The sequence below is a fragment of the Notamacropus eugenii genome, chromosome 2, assembly GCF_028372415.1.
Source record: "Notamacropus eugenii isolate mMacEug1 chromosome 2, mMacEug1.pri_v2, whole genome shotgun sequence".
Lineage (NCBI taxonomy): Eukaryota > Metazoa > Chordata > Mammalia > Diprotodontia > Macropodidae > Notamacropus > Notamacropus eugenii.
This window is the reverse complement of record NC_092873.1, coordinates 376,710,284-376,721,391: the sequence shown is the minus strand read 5'-3', so window position 1 is coordinate 376,721,391 and position 11,108 is coordinate 376,710,284. Positions and strand designations below refer to the sequence as shown.

At 35.8% G+C, this 11,108-nt stretch overlaps 1 long non-coding RNA gene across 1 annotated transcript; it reads right to left on the bottom strand.

Moving 5' to 3' along the window:
* Positions 1–1,374: 1,374 nt before the first annotated feature.
* On the bottom strand, positions 1,375–9,648 carry LOC140528810 (uncharacterized). Its single transcript, XR_011975308.1, has 2 exons — positions 4,478–9,648; positions 1,375–3,161 (listed from the first exon to the last, which is right to left on the bottom strand). It is a non-coding gene; the product is annotated as an uncharacterized lncRNA (long non-coding RNA).
* Positions 9,649–11,108: the final 1,460 nt, after the last annotated feature.

Here is an 11,108-nt window from a genome sequence, read left to right as displayed (position 1 = left end):
GGGGAAGATATACTGTGGGGAAGATGGGTAAAAATCTTGTAACTCTGCAGCTAAGAACAGGAACTAATAAGCAAAACTGGCCAGAGTAAGGATAGAGTTAAGGGAGGACAATTTGGTGAAGAATGGTAGCCTGGGAGTAGCTGGAATACTAGATCTGGCACCAGAGACCTCTGGTTCAAATCCAATATCTGACATTTACAAGCTGAGTGTCTTTGAACAAGTTGCTTTACTCAACAATCCTTTATTAATCATCTTAAATTTGCTAAGCCCTGTGGCAGGTGCTAAGAAAATAAACAGAATCACTAGGTGTCATTCATAGATACTGAACTGATCTTGTCCAACAATAACAAAAGATGAGGTAAGAATGCATCCCTTGCTCATCCTGGCATTTAAGTGCATACTCCCTACTTGTCAGAAGCACTGAGGAAATCTCTAACTCTTTGTCATCATCAGAGAGTAGATAGCTTTTAATGTCTCAGTTCGGACTTCCTCTTTGGGGCTGAGACTGTTTATTGACATGGATGTGAAATGTATTTATCTACTTAATAAAAAATGAGCTTTGAGCCCCTACCTACTGGCAAAATACACTCCATCCTTGACTATATACATATATGTGTGTGTTTGTTTGTAATATATACATATATACATACATACATACACAAAAGTATGTTTGGTTGTGTGTGGGTTTGGATGTGAGTATACTCTCAATCCTTAAAAGACATAGTCACATAACTTTGACAGAGGAGAATTGACTTTCTACACAACAGACAGGTACTCAGCATTTTCTCTTAGCATGAGAACAATAGAAGCAATGAAAAAAAAATCCAGAAACAATAAAATAAAATAGCAACTGAAAATGTGCACACCCTAACCTTTCCCTGAATAGGATCACTTCAAACCCAGGGGATCTAGGAAAGACAGATTTTTTTAAATGTCTGGTTCCCTATGACTGCTTTGCTGTGAATGGCCATAAGGGCACTCTAGTCACATTTCTAGCAGGTACAGTCTTTAGATGAAGATGCAAAATCTCTGATGTGGGACTTGTCATTCTATCAATTTGAAGTGTGAATCTCTGAAGAGAGTGCCAGCTGGGTCTCATAAAATCCAGTGTTTTTCCCAGGCTAAGATGTGTTGTTCTTGGCCAGAACAATTTGACAATTTCTAGCTTTGGTTAGCCCACCACAGAATAAGAGTTGGCTCATCAGCCACCCCCAGGAAAGAATAGTTCAGATATTTTACCCTGGATTCTGACCTTAAATATAATCTTACCATAGTTATGTCATATCATTTGTCTCACTTTTCAGCCCAAAGACCTACCACTCCTCTAAGCAGGGAGCCAAAATGGAAAACAGCCATAGTATAAGACATGTCATATAATTTTTTAAAAATACAAAATTTACTTCAAGGAGCTTGGGTTCTACTTCCTTCTGTTTTCTCTTTTTCCATATTAAAAATACTTCAGACTTCAAAATACCAGTGTTTTTACTGATAATATTCAAACATACAAATTGAATGGTGATCTCAAAGATTCAAGAGTTCACTCTAACAACACAGATTGCAATTCATCCACACCTATCCATCTCTTCCTCTTACACAATTCTCACCAAGCTCTTTCCTATGCACTATGTGTGATACCTGTCTTTAATTCTTCAAAGACACATTGCACAGCCACTGAGAAGAACCACAGAAAGATTAGTGTAGAAAAGAGAAATCTTTGTTTTGTGATCATCTTGGAATCAGCAAACAAGCTCCACAATTCTCCAAAAGCAATCCATCCTGTTCTTCTTTCTTTTCAGCTGTGCTTCCAGCTCATTCTCTGTCTGAACTGTTCATCCCAAGTATACTGCTACTGGAAAATAAATAAATATATAGTATACATTCAAATGAATGTTGAAATCTGGTTTGTAGACATTCTTCATCCAGGTAGTATTTTCTGTGTGGACAAATTAGGCAAATTTCTTTGAATGCTGACAAATATCTTCCAGGATATTCTATGATATCTTGGGGACTGATGCATCCAACACAACGTCATCCACAAATATGAACATCTGGAAGATGTTACCATCTACAGAACGTCACCATCCATAAGAAATTCCTCTTCACCCTGGATTCTGTGTTAGATTTTCCTCATAGTGATAAATAATCATGGTTAGCCCATATTTCTTGTTTTATACTTTGCTGGATGTTTATTATCAGAAGGTCATGAATAGGGTTATTTCTGTTGTTGCACATTCCACGAAATCCTGAATGATCTTAAAGCCTTGATGGAAGATGCCTTGTTGTAAAAAAGCCTATAAAGAGGTATTTTGTTTTGTTGAATCAAATGGTTTGTCATAATCAACAAATAATAAGCACAATAGTATTTTATATTCTATATATCTTTCAGTTAATTGTAACATGGTAAAGATGGGCTCATTGTTGAACATCATGTAAAAAGTCTTTGCATTCCTTACAAATCCTTCTTTTAGCATACCTTTAATTAGTGAATAGATCATCCTTATGATGATTTGTATAGCAGGGAAGGTAGGCATATAGGTCAGTAGTTATTGATGTTCTCTTTGTCATCTTTTTTCCATATTTTTCTGTATTAATAAATATTAATATTTGAGAATTTTCCTCCCTGCCTTTGGAATCTTAACTTTCAGCATAGTTTGGGGCTAATCAATTTATTTTTCCTTTCTCTATTCTCTTTCTTGCCATTTTAACCTTTCCTTATCATTAATATGAATATTCAAACTTTTGGTTCAGATAATATTTGATATAACGGCTATTCTGCTATATTCCTTGGCTGGCTGCAAGAGCATGACCTCCCCCGAGAAACCGTATTGGAGATTTCTGTTATATTTACTTAAAATCAAATCTATTTTATGCTCTCCTTAGTACTGAATTACTTTATAATACTTAAAACCAATTGGTTAAAGACTGTGACTTGTGCTGGCTCACACTAGTAGAAATTGCATCTAGATTTGCACACTTAGCCGCCCCAGTTTCTATCAACTAACCTTAGAGAGTGGATCCTGAGCTAGATCAGTGTCAAAATAGAATCTTTAAAGTGGCAGAATCCACACTTCAGAAAGGTATATAGTCAATGAAAATTGTAATGTCATGGAGCTGAAACAATGCTGGAAGTTGCAACATCATTGAGAGATAGAACATGGCACCTATCAGAAAACAAAAGATAAATGACAGGATATTCACAGTGTGATGAAAAGTAACTGGGACAAAGCAACATGATCTGATGTATTGACTTGAACAATAAACCTTACAACTTTTAACAAAATATGCCATGTGTCCTCCATTTACTGTACATTACTTGTTTTATGTGATTTGACATTAAAGTCACAAGATTTTTATATTATTTAACTTTTTATGGTGAAACTACACGTCTCATTGAATGTTAAATGTACCTTTGATAACTAGTACATTATTCCAAATAGATTACACACAGTTTTTTAAATTAAATTTGTTTGCAATCAGCAAAAATCTGATTTCTTTTCATCCTCTTTACCCCAACTCCTCTAAATCAAGAAAGAAAGAAAAAAACAAAACCCCTGTCACATATTTGTGTAGTCAAGCAAAAACAGATTTCCACATTGGCCATTCCAAGAAAAAAAAAATCTTACTTTTTGCACTCTGAATCTTTCATGTCTCAATCTGGAATCATGGTTGGTCATTACATTAATCAGAGTTCCTAAGATTTTTAAAGTTGTTTGAATTTACAATGTTGTCTTTGTATAAAGTGTTCTCCTTGATTTGATCACTTCACTCTGCACCTTTTCTTATAGCGCAATAGTATTCCATCGCATTTATGTACCGAATCTTGTTCAACCATTCTTTAATCCCCTAATGGATGGGCATCCTCTCTGGTAACAGTTTTTGGCACCACAATAAGAACTACAAATGTTTTTGTATATCCTTATTTAGAGTTTGTCTTTCTTTAGGACTAATATCTCCCTGAACCTATTCTTTCTACTTCTCTCTTCTCCTTTCTCCCTATTTTCTCCTAGTTCCATGTTGAGTGAAATGTATTTCTGTGCCCAACTCTTATGGGTTGGACATAGAAAGAAGGAAGCAAGAAAGTAAAAAGAAAACATAATCTCTATACAAGCAAAACAAGTTATTTTGGAGACAGGATGAGTACACAACCTAAGAATTATGGGTCTCACAAGAACATGATGAGACAAAAATCTTTAACACCAGCATTTTAAAAACAATACAGGAAATCTTCCCAGAACTTCTGAACATAGAAAGTAAGGAGTCAATTGAAAGAATCCACAGACTGCCCTCAGGAAAACAAGCAAACAAAAAACTATGCTGCAAAGTACAATAAGTTTATATAACAATTGTTGTTTGTATACCATACAGGTTAAATTTAATCTTTTCAATGACAAACAGCATATTCTGTAAGCAACCAGGAGAAAGATCTTCAAATATAATGAAACAGAGTTTGAGTGACATAAGGCTCTTCTTCACTCACCAGAAATAGCCAATCATCAATAGACATTTGATATGTTCTGAAGAGCAAAGGCGTTCAAGATGTAACTCAAGGTGATACTCCTTATAAACCTAAGAATGACCATTAATGAAATAAAAATATGAAAAATTAGAAGCATTTCTATAATGAAAACAAGACCTGAGCCAGTGATTTACTTTGCAGACACCTTGGACAACAGAAATACAAGAAAGACAAACAAATAAAGTGGTTTGTGTGTGTGTGTGTGTGTGTGTGTGTGTGTGTGTGTGTTTAAGGAATGTTGCAAAATTGCAAAAAATTATTATGATTCAGGAGAATAGACGTGAAAAGTCACCATCACTCTACTCTGCAAAGGGGTAAGATCCATGAGGTGGCATATTGTACATAGTGTCAGAATTTCTTTGATGTATTGATCAATTTTGATGATTTTTTTTCCTTGGGGGAGGCAGGAGTCTCAGCCAATATTGTGTACTATATAGGATTATTCCTTGGGAGAAGAGAGGGAAGAATTGTCATTCAGTCCTTTCAGTTATGTCCAGCAATTTGTGAGCCCATTTGGGGTTCTCTTGGCAAAGATACTAGAGTAGTTTTTCATTTCCTTCTCCAATTCATTTTACAGATGAGGAAACTGAAACAAACAAAATTAAGTGATTTACTCAGGGTTACACAACTAGTAAGTATCTGAAGCCAAATCTGAACTTGGAAAGATGGGTCTTCTTGGCTCCAGGACTGTATCTCTATCCACTGTACCATCTAGCTGCCCTAAAATAAACAATAAGTAAAGGAATGAATGATAAAGAAACAAGCAAACAAATAGAGTAGGTAAGTGAATAAATAGATGGATAAATAAGTGAACGAATGGAGAGAGAACTTATTTTAAAATATTAATGCTGATTAGATTTAAGAGAACTTGTTTTTCCAGGAAAAGCAGAATTTGTGATAGATCATGCCATATTCTGTCTTTTTTTTTTTTTCAAATACTGACTCAGAGGAAAAGCTTAACTGATCACTCACCATACAACAACTACTCAGTTTGTTTCTCTAGTGTTTCGAAATAAATACAGAGGCTCTAAAGGCTAAGAGTTGTATTTTAAACCTGTAAAGTGAAAACCAATCACAGACTATACATGGTGTCATGAGCAGAGCTTTGGACTGGGAGGGAGTCAGCCTTACTTCTTGTATATATTTCAATTCATCAGAAAGGAGTTATCAAGTACCTACTAGGTGTCAGGCACAGTGATAGGTGCTGAAAACACAAATTTAAAAAGAAATTCCTGCCCTCAAGGAAATTATATTCTGATAAGAGAGATGACATACACATGCATACATGTACATTGTTAAAACAAATATATACAAGATAGTTATTCTGAGGGGAAAAGCACCACCACCAAATTGCATAAGTCCTTAGGCAAGGTGCCTAATCTTCTGAGTGATCCCTCCAGATCTTTTCTAGAGCTTTGTTTTAACTTCCCTCCTCCATGCCCTTATCATGTTTCCTTTTGGATTATCATTCTCTGTATACATGCTTTGGAGCATCACTTTTCTAATCTGTAAAATTAGGCTGGACCAGATTCTGTCCAGGTTGTGTTCTGCCATCACCTTTCTAATATATTTGATGTAGAAGAGTAGTGGCGCCAAAGACAACTCTTTCCAAGGATGGCCTCAGTCTTTGCAGTTTCCTGGGGAGATAAAGAAGTCTGAACCATGTGAGAATATGTATTTAGCTAGGAGAACATTGTGTCACAATAACGTTATATAGAAAAACAACTTTGAAGGACTTTAGAATTCTAATCAATGTTTAAAATGTTTAAAAGATTGCAGATTAAATATTTTCCTGCCGTAGAACTGATGGGCTTGAAGTGCAGGAGACATACATTTTAAGACATGGCAAATGTGGGAATTATTTCGCTGTATTATACATATTTGCCATGGTGATTTTCTTTTTCTTCTTAAAAATGTTTAGGGGGCAATGAGAGGGAAAGATAATAAATACTTGCAAAAGTTAAAACAAAAAAATTGCTTAATGTAATAGTCATGAAGACCTGGAGGCAGACTCCAGAAAATTTCTATGAAACTATTGTATTGATTCATAGAAGCTATGTATTCATTCATTTAATAAACATTGTAAGTACTTACTTTGAGTAAGATACTGTCAAATTAATCAGTTGCCGAATCCTACCCATTTTCCCTCTTCAGCAACCTCCTGACTTCATTCTTTGCTCCCCATTACCACTATCACCCCTCTAGTTAATTAAGGCTCTTCTTACCTCTTTCCTGGACCGTAGCAGAGCTTCCTAAATTATCTCCCTACCTCCGATCTCTTTCCCTTCAAATCTATCTTTTACATGACTGACAGAAGAATTTTCCTAATGTCTATCTCTGAAAATGTAGCAACCTGAAGTGAACACAGTTCTTGGAATGAGGACTGACCATAGCAGCCTGAAGAGATCTTATGACTTTCTTGTTGTGGACACTGTTCTTTTAGTTATTTAGCCAAGATCACATTGACTTTGTGAGAGCTTTTTTATTTTTATTTTTTTAATTGAAGCTATTTGTAATTCATAAGAACCTGAAAATTTTGGATGAGGTAGTCACAAGATTTGCTTCTTTTGTTCCCCAAACCTGCTAGTTCTGTATCTGTGGGGAAATGATAGTTAGTGCTGCCTGGAAGACTGAAATCAAAATTACAAGATTTGAGGGCTCTGCTTCATTGGCTAGAGTCAGTTTTGAGTGACTCAATGTCACAACCCTGCCTAGGGAGAATAGCTAGTGAAAAACTTGTATATCCTGAGACCTGAATTACTATAATCTGGTTGACATCATCCCAACAACAAAAATTCCCATTCTCCACAAAACTTCCTCATGAATCAGATGGAATCATGGGAGTGGTAGCAAAGGGTCACTTTGGTGCCATCACTCCTTCACTCCTCATTCTCTTCTAAACGCTCTGTAATCTAACTTCCAGCCTTATGATTTAACTGAAACTGCTCTCTCCAAAGTTATCCATGATCTCTTAATTGACAGATCTAATGGCCTCTTCTCAGTTCTCCTCATTGACCTCTTTTTCACTTTTTAGGACTGTGAATTAGCCTTTCCTCATGTATACTCTCTTCTGTCTGGGTTTCTTAGTTCTCCTCTATCCAACTGCCCCTTCTCAGTATCATTTGCTGGTTCTTCACCAGTGTCTTACACTTTAACCATATGTGTTCTCCAGGGCTCTATTCTGGGCCCTCTTCTCTTCTTCCTGTATACTACTTGGTGATCTCACCAGTTGGGTAGAATGGGTTCAATTATCATTTCTATGCAGATGATTCCCAGATCTACATATCCAACCTGAGAATCTCCATCATACATCATACATCACCAACTGCCTTTTGACAGTCTTAAACTAGATTCCAATAAGCTCTCAAATTCCATATATCTAAATCAGAACTCATTTTGTTCCCCTCAAACCCTCTCTTTTTCTCAACTTCCCTGTTATTATTGAGGGTACCAATGATATCACAGAGTGATATCTTGATATATATGTGAAGTGGATTTAAGTGAGGCAGAGTTGCACAAAGTCATCAATCTCACTTTCTTCCAGAGAAGTCTAGTGACAAGACAAAAGTCATGATGACTGGTGATGTCCTGGAATACAATGGATGACATTGGTATCTTTGATGTCTGCCAAAACTCTAAGCACTCCACAGCATCTGCTTCTGCCACTTTCATGGCCCTTGGAATAAATTGTTCTGTTCTACCCTTTCCACTGAGGATAGCTTTCACATGCTTGAGGTAGACATCCCCCTAACTTGTCGATGGGTTTGAGGACTGTTGGTTACTCTCAGTTTGGTTTAGTCCATCAGCCAAGATAGTATTGTCAGGTATTATCAGTTGCACATGATACAACTTCTTAGAGCCATAGATGAGAGGTGGGAGAGAGGTGGATACCAAAGGTGCTAGAGGCATCTAGGTGGCTCAGTGGATAGAGTTCCGGACCTGAAATCAGGAAAACCTGAGTCTCAGACATTCACTAGTTGTATGACCCTGGGCAAGTCACTTAACCTTTGTTTACCTTACTCTACTGGAGAAGGAAATAGCAAACTACTCCATTACCTTTGCCAGGAAAACAGTTGCCATGGACAGTTACAAGGTCCCAAAAAGTTGGACATGACTAAACAACAATAGGCCTCTCATCCAGGCTCACAACTTCTGTGACATCCTTCACTCTTTACCCTCACTCCATATATCTAATCTATTGCCAAATCTTGTCGTTTCTACCTTCACAACATCTCTCATCTCTACCCCCTTTTCTCCACTTATTCAACCACCACCCTAGTCAGGTCCTCATGATGTTGTAGCTAAACTGTTACAATAGCCATCTAGCTGGTGTCCCTGCCTCAAGTCTTTCCAGACACCACTCCATCCTCCTTGTCACTGGAAGGTGATTTTTCTAAAGTATGTGACTGATGATGTCATTCTTTACCACTATTCGATAAACTCCAGTGGCTCCCTATTACCCCTACAATCAAAAATAAACATCTCTTTTTGACAATTAAAGTGCTTTATAATATGATCCCTCCTTACCTTTTCCAATTTTCTCACCCTTTGCTCTCGTGAATGTATTCTTCAATACAGTGACACTAACTTACTTGATGATCTTTGAACAACTCTGTTTTCCCATCCATGTCTTTGCACTGGCTGTCCCTCAGGATTATTCTGCTTCTCCAACCCTTTTCTTAATTTTCTTTGATTCCTTCAAAACTTAGTTCAAATCCCACCATCTGCTTTCCACTCCCCTCCTTCCTTCCCCTCTGAGATTACCTTCTGTCTTGTATCGACCTAGTTATTTCCATTTTTTCTTCTCCAATAGAATGTAAAAATCCTTGTAGATAGGACTGTTTTTTCTGTTCTTTGTGCCCTCAACACACATCACAGTACCTGGCACTTCAGAAATACTCATTGGCTAACTGACTGGATGTTCTCCCAACCAAGCATCAGTCTCAACAATTTCTAGTCATGCACCATACCAAAATTTGTAGAATACAGACAAAGTAGAAGTTAGGGAAAATGTTATATCTTTAAAAGCCTGCATCAATAAAAGAGAGAAGGAACAGATTAATGATTGGGCATGCAACTAACAAAAATCTATAAAAAAAAAGAACAAATTAAAAATCTCTAATTAAACACCAAAAGGGACATCCTGAAAATCAAAAGTGAGATTAATAAAATTTAAAGTTAAAAAAGCATTTAACTAATAAATAAAACTAAGATCTAGTTTTACTTTTAAAAACACAGTAAGATAAATAAACTATTGGTTAATTTTATTTTAAAAAAAGAAAGAAGAAAACCAAATTTCTAACATCAAAAATGAAAATGGTGAATGTGTCCCCAATGAAGATAAAATTACAGCAACTTTAGAAGTTATTTTGTCCAATTATATATCAATAAAACTGATAACCTAAATGAAATATATGAATATTTGTCAAAGTATAAATTGCCCAGATTAACAGATAAGGAAATGGATTACTTAAATAACTCTATGTTAGAAATTGAACATGTCATAAATGAACTCCCTAAGAAAAAATATCCAGGGCCAGGTAGATTTTCTAGTGAATTCTACCAAATATTTAAAGAATAATTAATTCCAACACTATATAAACTATTTGAGGAAAACAGGTAAAGAAGGAGCCCTATCAAATTCCTTTCATGACACAAATATGATTCTGATACTCAAACCAAGGAGGCAACAGCAGGGATGGAATAATAAAAGGACCAGCAAAAAGCAAAGAAAATGTTGAAAGGGCTGGAAATTAGGAGCTTTACAGGTCAGTTTTAAGAGTGTGTGCTTTTTCAGCCATATTTTTAATAGTTGAGGTTTAGTGAACTCCTTGGTAAAATATTATTCTAGTTATTTTACTGGTGGATTATCTTGAAGTCCACTTGGTACAAGATAATAAGTAACCTCAAGAGAATTCTAGTAATGACCTTGAATTAAAGGATGCTGTGAAATGCATTGGATCCTTCCTCAGCCTTACCTTCCAATGTTAAAACACCTACAGTCATAGCCACAAAGAAAAACACAGCTTGGACACAAGTTTAGAGTACCTAGAAAAAATTACACTAAAATATTTACACACGTTAAAAGTAATTAAAAGTACATAAGTGAAATGAGAACACTAAAGGAGAGAATTTGGATGGGGGAATGACAATTATGGAGGGAAAAACTGAAAAAAAACTTAACAATTTAGCACAGAGGTACAAAATCTTACAAGTAATAGTCTCTTAAAATTAGAATGAAGCAAATAGAAACTAATGATTCTACAAGAAAACAAGAAATGTTAAAACAAAGTAAAATGGTTGGATAGAAAATGTAGAATATCCCTTACCAAAAATATGTGATTGGAAAATCACATCAAGAGGAGATAATTTAAGAATCACTGTACACCTGAAAGCCATGACTCTCCACCACCATCGCCTTTGAAGAAAACATGCTGGTATAATATTTCAAGAAATTATGAGACGAAACTGTCTAGACATATCAGAACAAAAAGATAACACAAAAATCAAAAGAATTTTCTGGTCACCTCCTGAAAAAAAAATACCCAAAATTAAAATTCCTGGGAACTACATAGCTGAATCCAATACTTTC